The sequence below is a fragment of the Amblyraja radiata genome, chromosome 14 (assembly GCF_010909765.2).
Source record: "Amblyraja radiata isolate CabotCenter1 chromosome 14, sAmbRad1.1.pri, whole genome shotgun sequence".
NCBI lineage: Eukaryota > Metazoa > Chordata > Chondrichthyes > Rajiformes > Rajidae > Amblyraja > Amblyraja radiata.
The window spans coordinates 24,986,884-24,997,340 of NC_045969.1; the positions used below are offsets into that span (position 1 = coordinate 24,986,884).

General features: G+C 45.6%; 1 long non-coding RNA gene across 1 annotated transcript in view; it reads right to left on the minus strand.

Annotated features, from left to right (window-relative positions):
* Nucleotides 1-10,042, minus strand: part of LOC116980526 — a 27,852-nt gene extending 17,810 nt beyond the window's left edge. The window contains exon 1 of the long non-coding RNA XR_004414001.1: nucleotides 9,640-10,042. This is a non-coding gene — a long non-coding RNA (uncharacterized LOC116980526). The remainder of the gene's footprint in view (nucleotides 1-9,639) is intronic.
* Nucleotides 10,043-10,457: the final 415 nt, after the last annotated feature.

Genomic DNA, 10,457 nt, shown 5'->3' on the forward strand with positions numbered 1-10,457 from the left:
CCCCACTCTCTCCCCCTTTCTCTCCCTCTCCCCCCCTCTCTCTCGTCCTCTCCCCTCTCTCTTTCTGCCCCTCGCTCTTTCTCTCCCTCTCTCTCTCCCCCCTCGATATTTCGATATTATTCGATATTTCCACGCTAATCAATTCCACATCACAATCCACTGCATTTATATTTCTACTCATCACCACCCTCAATACCTATCTGGATTAACGACCTCACCTCCTTTCCCTTTTTGCCTATTTAGAACACTCAATACCCTGTAACATTGTTCCTAGTTCACGTCACCATGCAACCATGTCTCTGTAACACCCATTTTTTAACCAAATATTTATTTCTGTTTGTACTATTAAATGATCTAGCATGTTATAAATGATCTGTGAATTCAAATGGTGTGGCATTATTATTATTAACCAGTGCCTCGACCTATGAAGACAAGCTTGCCATACACCTTCATTATCACCCAAAAATCACAACACCAATGGATAGTGTGATAAAGAAGGCAATCAGCTTGCTTGCCTTCAATGCTCCTAAGGGTCCTGCTAGCCTTCATTTTCTGAGAGAAAAAATTGTTACAATACGTTCCTAGTTATCCCCTCTCACTTTAAAACATTTGTTAGGCCATGTTGGATTATCGTGTGCAGTGCTCGTTTTGAAGGCTTTGGAGTCAGTACAGATGGGGTTTACCAGGATCTTGCCTGGTTTAGAGTGCATCTACAATAAGATGTTGTTGAACAAATAGCCATGGTTTTCTCTGGCATGTCAGAGGCAGATGGGTGACCTAAGAGAAGTATAAAAAATTATGAGAGGCATAGGGTTTTTTTTCCCAGGGAGAAATTGTCAAAAGTTAGGTTCAAATCAACCCCTGCAATAAGCGAGTTCGGTATTCCGACTGCGCATGCCCAGGTCACAGGTCACAAGCGAAAAACACTCTTGGCAGCCGTGCCACGGCATGCACACAGACCTGTGTCTCATCTGCAGCCAGGATCGATCCCTGGTCTCCCACGCCGCAATCGCTGTCAAACCGCCACTGGACCATCCCCGTCCCCTCCCGAGTGTCCTCCCCCCGCCCCGTCAGGGGATGGCCAGAGACGTCGGGAGTCAGACACGAGAGGCGTCCCCAGGCCCACAGCCAGTGCGGAGATGCAGCGTTAAATGCAGCTGAACTCTGCCTGTCTCGCCGGGTTACCAACCAGCCCTGCCTGGACTTACAGGAATGACGGCCCAGGCTTACAGCCAGCACGGAGAAGCAGCGCTAACTCCACGGCTCCGGGCTGGTATCCCGTCAGTCCAGGCAGGCCTGTAGGTTAACCCGGCGAGACAGGCAGAGTTGAGCTGGATTTAGCGCTGCTTCTCCGCGCTGGCTGTGGGCCTAGGGGCACTGCACCCGTCTGACTCCTGATGTCTCTGGCCACCCCCGAATGGGGGGGGTGGATACTCGGGAGGGGACGGGGATGGTTTATTGGCGGTTCGGCAGCGATTGCAGTGCCGGAGACCTGGGTTCGGTCCTGGCTAGAGACGAGGCGCAGGTCTGTGTCCATGCCGCGGCACGGCCGCCGAGAGTTTTTATCGCTTGTGAGCTTTGACAAATCCCATGATTCCTTGCGTTTTTCAGAATACCGAACTCGCTTATTGAAAGCGAATTCTTTTCTATTGCTAATACCAGTGCCGCATGAATAGGAACTCATTTGCCCCTCTCCCTTTAAGCCACAAGTATACTTTTTTAATTGTATTTACCCGCTGTTAATTTCCACATAGCTCAGATAATAACTTGGAGATTATCAGATGGTAGAGCTTCCGTCTCATACAGCCAGAGACCTGAATTCAATCCTGACCTCGGGTGCTGTCTGTGTGGAATTTGCGTGTTTTCACTATGACCACATTTCCTCCCACTTCCCAAAGACATGCGGATTTGTAGGTTAATTGGCCACATGTAAATTGGCACCACTGTGTAGGGAGTAGATGACAAAGTGGAATAACATAGAACTAGTGTGAACGGGTGATCGATGGTCAGCGTGGACTCTGTGGGCTGAAGGGACAGTTTCCATGCTGTTTCTTTCAATCAATTCTGCTGTTCAATTTATTCTCAAACAGCTCATAATCCCCCGGTACTCTGATTTGTCAATAGTGCCTACTTGGACCACAACTGTTTCCATCCCTCCCACTCACGGTTTTTCTGTAGCCAAGATAAGATGTTCATAACCCTGGCACTGGGCACACAACTCGGCCATGAGGATATGGATGGGCTTACTTTGAATTGTGCTGGCACAGTGACCTAATTAATCACATAAGTAGGATTACAGATAGACCTTTAAACTGAATTGACGGGATGGTTCTCGTGATAATAAGTTCAATAAATTAAAAATAAATGAGGAGGCAGTGGCATGGGATAATGCAGGGGAGAATAAAAATCAAAGTATCATATGAAACGGCAGAAAATATTAGCAAAACTGGATGGCAGCAAGTGAATTCAGAATAAGTAAAAAGTTAAAAAATCAAACATAGAATCATATAGCGGAGGAACAGTGCCTTTAGCTCACCATGTCTGTGCCAACCTTGAAACTAATCCCATCTGCTTGCACATGATCTATTTCCCTCAAATGCCTGTTTTGACACTGCTATGGTATCTGTTTCAACCACTTCCCATGGAACCACATTCCACATATTTACCACCTTATGTAAAAACAAATTGCAGCCTTTAAATCTATGCCCTCTGACAGTGCCTTTTCCCTTGTTTGTTGCTCTGATCCCCATCTCCAGCAGCAGACAATCCAGGATAAGCACACGATCAGTGACTGGCTGCCGGAAAACACCAGCATCTTGGACAGAGCTCTGGATTGAGCTGAGCCAAAGGAGCTACAACTGTGTCCAATTAGCTACTACTGGATTGATCTGCCTGCACCTCGTCAGAATCCTTCTAAAAAACCAAGCCTGTTCCAGCCAGAGGAGGAAAAGGAAAGTGGTGAGAAATGAAAAGCAGAAGAGAAAGGGGGAGCAGGAGAAAGGGGAACCAAGTGAAAGGAAGAAATAGGAAGAAAGAGAGAAAAGAGGAAAGAAAGGAAAGAAGAGAAAGTGGGTCACCTTCCACCTCGCTGTGTTCCCCTTTTGCAGGCTTGGAGGCAGACTGAGCTGCCGGGACAAACTTGAGACAACCAGCGCTTCTTTTTCGAGGTCAGGACTGAGCTGCCAGGTCAAGCCTTAGACAGCTAAGATCCCCCTTTGAGGCCAAGACTGAGCAGCTGGGGAAAACCCCAGAACGCCAGAGCCTCTTCACCTCTCCCCTGAAGATGAGGGACTCTGCCCGTACGCAGAGTGCAAAGAGTGAACTGTATGGACTGTGCCTCCTCCTTTTCGTGGCCAAGGCTGAGCTACCAGGGGAAGCCCGAGACTGCCAGTATCTCCTTCACGGTCAAGAATAAGCTGCCAGGACAAGCCAGAGATCGCCATCATATCCTTTTGAGGCAAGAGTGAACTGCAGGTGCAAGCCTGAGATAGCCGTGCCTTCTTCAAGATCAGAAATGACCCACCGGGAAAAGCCTAAGACAGCACTATAAAACCCAAGATGCCTGGACGTGACTCAGTCACTCTGCAAGATTGTGAGGGAGAGGCCACGACTCTCATTCTAAGCTGTGAATCAACTGAACTGTGAGTCTGCAATGTACTTGCAATAAATGATTTGTTAGCCCTTAATGACAATGCCATGAGTTGTTTAGCCTGCTTCCCTGCCTGTGCTTGAAACTGCAATGCTTTGTTATGTCTGACTGTGTTTGGAAGGAATAAATGTTTTATTATGTCCGACTGTGTTGGTTCAAAAGTCCCGCTCATTTCATGACTTCCGCTTAGTGGACAGGTTGCACTGATTGCATAATTTCCGCTGTGTGCAGAGGTCGTGCTGATTGCATAATTTCTGGTAACTGCAGAGCTGATTGCGGAAGTGTCGCTGACTGCGGAAGCCACAAAGTGGAGAGGCCGCGCTCAGTGTGTGTGTGTGTGTGAGTGTGAGTGTGAGTGTGTGTGCGTGTGCGTGTGCGTGTGTGTGTGTGTGTGTGTGTGTGTGTGTGTATGCGTGTGTATGTGTTTGTGAGTGTGTGTGTGTGTGTGTGTGTGTGTGTGTGTGTGTGTGTGTGTGTGTGTGTGTGTGTGTATGTGTGTGTATGTGTTTGTGAGTGTATGGGTGTGTGTGTGTGTGTGTTTGTGAGTGTATGTGTATGTGAGAGTGTATGTGTGTGTGAGTGTGAGTGAGTGAGTGAGTGAGTGAGTGAGTGAGTGAGTGAGTGAGTGAGTGAGTGAGTGAGTGAGTGAGTGAGTGAGTAAGTGAGTGAGAGTGAGTGAGTGAGTGAGTGAGTGTGAGTGAGTGAGTGAGTGAGTGTGTGTGTGAGAGTGGTCTCAGTGACTGAGCTGCCAGCCCAAGAATCCATTCTGCCCACAATGTCCATACTAGCCCTGGAAACCAGTCCCTTCGGCCCACAACACAGTGCTAGTGCTCCAGACCCCCCCCCCCCCCCCACAGGCCAGCAATATTGGAATTGATGGAGAGGTGGAATATTGCGGGGGACCAACCCTCCTGTGTGAAGCTGGGACCCAACGGGTCCCACTTAGTCTAGTAATCACTATATTTCTCTTTCCTTGTTCCACTTGAATGCACAAATCCCACCTTGTATAATGGAGTATGGACAGTTTGCACATTCTCCCTGCAAGCTCTACGTTCAAATGGAAAGCAAGAATTTTGTACCTGATACTAGAGAAGAATGAGTGCTGATGATCATCTGGAGCTGCTCCCTAGATTCCACTATATGTCTCCTCTACTGTCATACCATCCTCTCCATGAACATTGATCAAATGTGAGGTAATCAATCTTGGAGATGTGACTGCCTCCTGACACTGTTTCTCTGACTCTCTCTGAGGTTTGTACTCTCTTTGATCAACCCCAACCCAACGTTCCTCTCACAGCCAACATTTGCTGTGAGTTTGTTCACAGTGAATCTCAGTGGGGTCCAACAATTCACAAATACATAGCCTGACCAGTCATCTGTTCTATTTTTATTAATTAAATTGGACTTTATAATGTTAAATTGTACTCCTTGTTTATACTCATGAAACCTGATATAAATCTCTTGTCCAAACAGAAGAGACTGCTTAGAAATACACACAAATTAGCTTTCTGTTTTCCTATTACATTACACTTTCTCGCCGACAATCAAGAACAAAACACATCTGACTAGGTGTAAATGACTAGTTTGCTTCATTTGCAATAACTTTAAAAATACATTTTGATAACTGATTGAAATAAAAAAAGAACCACAACATTTACTAACTCACAATATATGTATAAACTTAATTACATCTAATGTTATGAAGTTAAAAGTTAATATGAGCATAATTTCAAATACAACTTGGTACATAAAACTTTTTTGGTTGAAAGACTAATGGGACATTGAAACGAAATAATTTAGAGGTGGTCTGATGCCAATCTGGACACCACGCCTATAGAGGAATTTACTCTTGGAGGTATGCATTAAACATATATTATGCATAGAAAACGTGGTTCCTTAATTTGCTGTGCGCACTTCCTGAGTATATTAAAGGTACCAGACCTCTTGCCCATCTCTCATTATTCTTCCAACAGTGCAGTAAGTCAGTTGATAGTCATTGGGGATGTTCATGCTGCTGGTTGCAATTCCTTTCTCCCAGAGTTGCTGCGAGGCACACAACCAGGTTAATGGTTACATGCTCGACAGGGAACTGTGCGTAGGGTTAAAGTGTGGAGGGTGAAGAACTAGCATATTATCTCCAATCTTACCATATATTCTTTCTGAAGCCAGGAACTTCCCAGAAAGCCAGATTTCCAATATCACTCTTTCGTTATAACCACATGCAGTAAATTGTGCCTGCAGCCCACCAATATTTCTTACATTTTGTCTATTTACTTCCTTGCATTCCAACCCCACCTGAATCTCCCCAGTTTTGCTTGGGTATCTGAACCCTCCTATTTTTGAATTCCTCTTCAGTGAAATTCAGAACTAAGGAGAAGGTTCCCCTCTGATTGATTAATAAAAAAACATTCAGAAAAGACAAAGTGAAGTTTAATGATACCAGCATATAAACAGTGTACAGTACATTCAAAACCATGTATATATTTTATGCAGGGTTAATATATAATTCATAATTAATACTGTAAATTGATAGCTTATAACAACTGATAGCTTATAGGGTGATTTCACGAAAGGTCACTGGAGCGTAATTCCCCACTCACGTGACCGAAATTTTTAACTGGGGGACAAGCGTCACTTCCGGTACATGTTAGTGGATGGGAAAACACGCACTTTCACACCCGTTAAAAACATCGAAAACGGCCAGGTTTTGAGCTGCAATTTACGGAGCCAGTCGGGATGACCGTGAGGAACAGCTACCTAAATTTACAGTCCAAAAAAAAAGATAGAAACTAAGGTAAATACAAGAGCGAGCTGAAGGTGTAAATACAGCGGAAGTGCTCGCGGACTTTTTTCTTGGAGATTTAAAGATCCAAAATATCGGGAATTATCGCGTTTGCTCGCTGCATTTCATCAAAAGTGGCATTATTGACTTTTTTATCTTTATTCATTTGTTATATGAAAAGTATTAAAAGTTAGAAACCCGTCAGTAAAATTGCAAAATCGCCCATGGATCTCGGGTGGGTTTTAACATGCAAAATGAAAATGCTTCTGAAGCTCCATTTACCATTTAAATAATCGTAAGCTTGCATCGCAGTAAAATTGATTTCCAAACGCATTGAGAGTTTACGATTATTTAAATGGTAAATAGAGCTACAGAAGCATTTTCATTTTGCATGTTAAAACCCACCCGAGATCCATGGGCGATTTTGCAATTTTACTGACGGGTTTCTAACTTTTAATACTTTTCATATAACAAATGAATAAAGATAAAAAGTCAATAATGCCACTTTTGATGAAATGCAGCGAGCAAACGCGATAATTCCCGATATTTTGGATCTTTAAATCTCCAAGAAAAAAGTCCGCGAGCACTTCCGCTGTATTTACACCTTCAGCTCGCTCTTGTATTTACCTTAGTTTCTATCTTTTTTTTGGACTGTAAATTTAGGTAGCTGTTCCTCACAGTCACCCCGACTGGCTCCGTAAATTGCAGCTCAAAAACTGGCCGTTTTCGATGTTTTTAACGGGTGTGAAAGTGCGTGTTTTCCCATTCACTAACATGTACCGGAAGTGACGCTTGTCCCCCAGTTAAAAATTTCGGTCACGTGAGTGGGGATTTACGCTCCAGTGACCTTTCGTGAAATCACCCTATAGGGTGATTTCACGAAAGGTCACTGGAACGTAGATCCCCACTCACGTGACCGCAAAATTTAACTGGAGGACATATGTCACTTCCGGTACATGTTAGTGAATGGGAAAACACGCACTTTCACACCCGTTAAAAACATGGAAAACGGCCGATTATTGAGCTGAAATTTTCTGTGCCAGTCGGGGTGACTGTGAAGCACAGCGACCTAAATTTTCAGTCCAAAAACAAGATAGAAAGTAAGGTAAATTCAAGAGGGAGTTGAAGGTGCAAAAAGAGCGGGAGTGCTTAGCAGACATTTGCCGTGGAGATTTAAAGATCCAAAATATCGGGAATTATCGCGTTTGCTCGCTGCATTTCATCAAAAGTAAGGCATTATTGACTTTTTATCTTTATTCATTTGTTATATGAAAAGTTTTAAAAGTGAAAAATCTGTCAATAAAATTGCTAAATCGAGGAGAATTCCCTGCTATTGATTTGCACTAATTATGCTGATATCTCGGTTGGGTGGCGTGTCTGATTGAAAGTCCAGGAACCTGAGTTTGGAGTTGCCTGGCCGCCTGTTACCGAGCCCTGGGGCGGTGTCATCTCCCTCTCATCTCTACACCTCTAATGTGTGTGTGACCAGCCTTGCTCACCCGACTCCCCCGCTGGGAATTCTGCGTGTGTGGAATAAACCCTAGACTGTGTCAGTGAGGGGTTGTTTACATTGGCATTGGGGACGGAGGGAAGATGCCAGACAGACAGTCCCACTGCAGAGTACATACAGCCCTGTAGTCTGAGTCCGGCCACCGCCGCGGCTCTCACTCAACTCACGCTGAAAGATCTCGCCAGCCCTTTGGCTCGCTTCCACCGCCCTCGCTGCAACAACCAACTCACTCTGGGCGTTTTTGTCCAGTGCTCTGGTATCACCCGCCCGGCAGCCTCACATACAGAGCGACAACTGACATTCTTCACCATCCCTCAGGTTCCTGGACTTTCAATCAGACACGCCACCCAACCGAGATATCAGCATAATTAGTGCAAATCAATAGCAGGGAATTCTCCTCGATTTAGCTATTTTAATGACAGATTTTTCACTTTTAAAACTTTTCATATAACAAATGAATAAAGATAAAACTTTTCCAAACCCCTTTGTCACAACTTACTGAGTCTTTCTGACTTAGGTTCCACATAAAAACATGAAGCACACTTCCGGAAACTTGACTCAACGGGAGGGCTGACTTTCGTGACGCATTCTAATGTAGAGCGGTCATATGAAGGAAAGCATTACTTTGAAAATCCTTCTACATTCAAATGTCGCCAGCCCCATATCCGCCAATCAAGGTGGAAGGTGGTTCCAGATAAGGACACAAAGAATTATTAATATAACCCAGGTGGCCGATCCCGAAACACAAGAGACTGTAGATGCAGCAATTTTGAGCAAAAAAAAACAAAGTGCTGGAGGATCTCAACAGGCTGGCAGCAGATGTGAAGGGAAATGGACACACGCCATTCCAGCAAGGGACCGGACCGTGATGTCGTCTGGCCATTTCCCTCCACAGATTCCGGCGGGCCGATCCAGATTCGTAAATTCATTACAAGCCAAACATGGAAATCGTGTTTCAGGGCACTTCGTTGTGTTTGCAGCAGGCTGTACTCCGAGCGCCTAGGCTGCACTATACCGAGTGCCACGGTTGCGCCCTGCTAAGTATCCCGACAGCTCATTGGGAACTTATGGCATCTCTGTGGCATTTGGAGAAGAATGTTTTGTCATTATTAACCCCCCTTTGCTGAAAGGGATCAACAGCTTTATACTAAAAAGACACAAAATGCGGTTGTGGCTCAGCGGGTCAGGCAACGTCTCTGGAGATCATGGGCAGACTGAAAAGAAGGGTCCCGAACCGAAATGACACCTATCCATGTTCTCCAGTGATACTGCCTAACTCGCCGTTTTACTCCAGCATGTTGTGCCTTTGTGGCAAGCCAGCATCTGCAGTTCCTTGTGTCTTACAACAGTAACCCGCACCCCCAAGACTGGAGTGTTCAAAAGGGAACTGCAGATGCTGGAATATCGAAGGTAAACAAAATTGCTGGGGAAACTCAGCGGGTGCAGCAGCATCTATGGAGCGAAGGAAATAGGCGACGTTTCGGGCCGAAACGTCGCCTATTTCCTTCGCTCCATAGATGCTGCTGCACCCGCTGAGTTTCCCCAGCAATTTTGTGTACCCCCCAAGGCTGGAGTTAGCATATACCTGTCACAAAGACAGTTTCAGTCTCATTGCCTTCCTTCCTTCATCATCGATTGAATGTTTTCAAACTCTCAAGAAGGGAAAGAATATCGTAAAATTGAGTGAAGTTTTCTCACCTGCGAAGTAAAAGTGAATGTGTAGGAAAGAACTGCAGATGCTGGTTTAAACGAAGGAAGACACAAATGCTGGAGTAACTCAGCGTGACAGGCGGCATCACTGGAGAGAAGGAATAGGTGACATTTCGGGTCAAGACCCTTCTTCAGTAAAAGTTAATCTTGGGCTCTGTCTTGGAAAAGGAGCAAGATCTGATAAGCCTGAGTTCTTGAGTCGCTCACACACAATGGAATACACAAGAAAGGAGAACAGGCAAATGTAACGAGTCGCAACAGGAAAGAGCATTTCCTCGAAGTAAAGTCCTCTAGGCGTGGTGTCCAGATTGGCATCAGACCACCTCTAAATTATTTGATTCCCTGTAAAGTGCAACAGGGCTGTTATTAGATATTTATCTCCATGACAACATTCGGCTGCGCAATTGAGGCGCGGCGTCAGCACATAAAGAAAGGTACCTTTTACCTGGGAGCTGGGCAACCCAAACTGTGGTTCCCACTCGTTGCTTCTAGGAGAGTCGAGAAATCGAGAGAATGCAACTTCAGAACCTCCTCGTCTCCACCGCGCTGGAGATTTCCGCGGGCGCAAGGAACAAATGACCTAAAGTTTGCATCTCCGCTCGCCGCTGGAAGAACTGACACCTCTACTCCCCGGGTCGGGCGCTGCCTCCTCGATCCCGCTGCTCGGCCGACTAGGATTCCAGAGCATCGCCGATGCCTCACATCAACCCCGCCGCCTGTCCGGATAATGTGACCGACGTTGGCTGAGCTGAAGCTGAGATCCAACCACTCTCACAAAACGCCGGTGTACGGCGAGGACGTTGCGC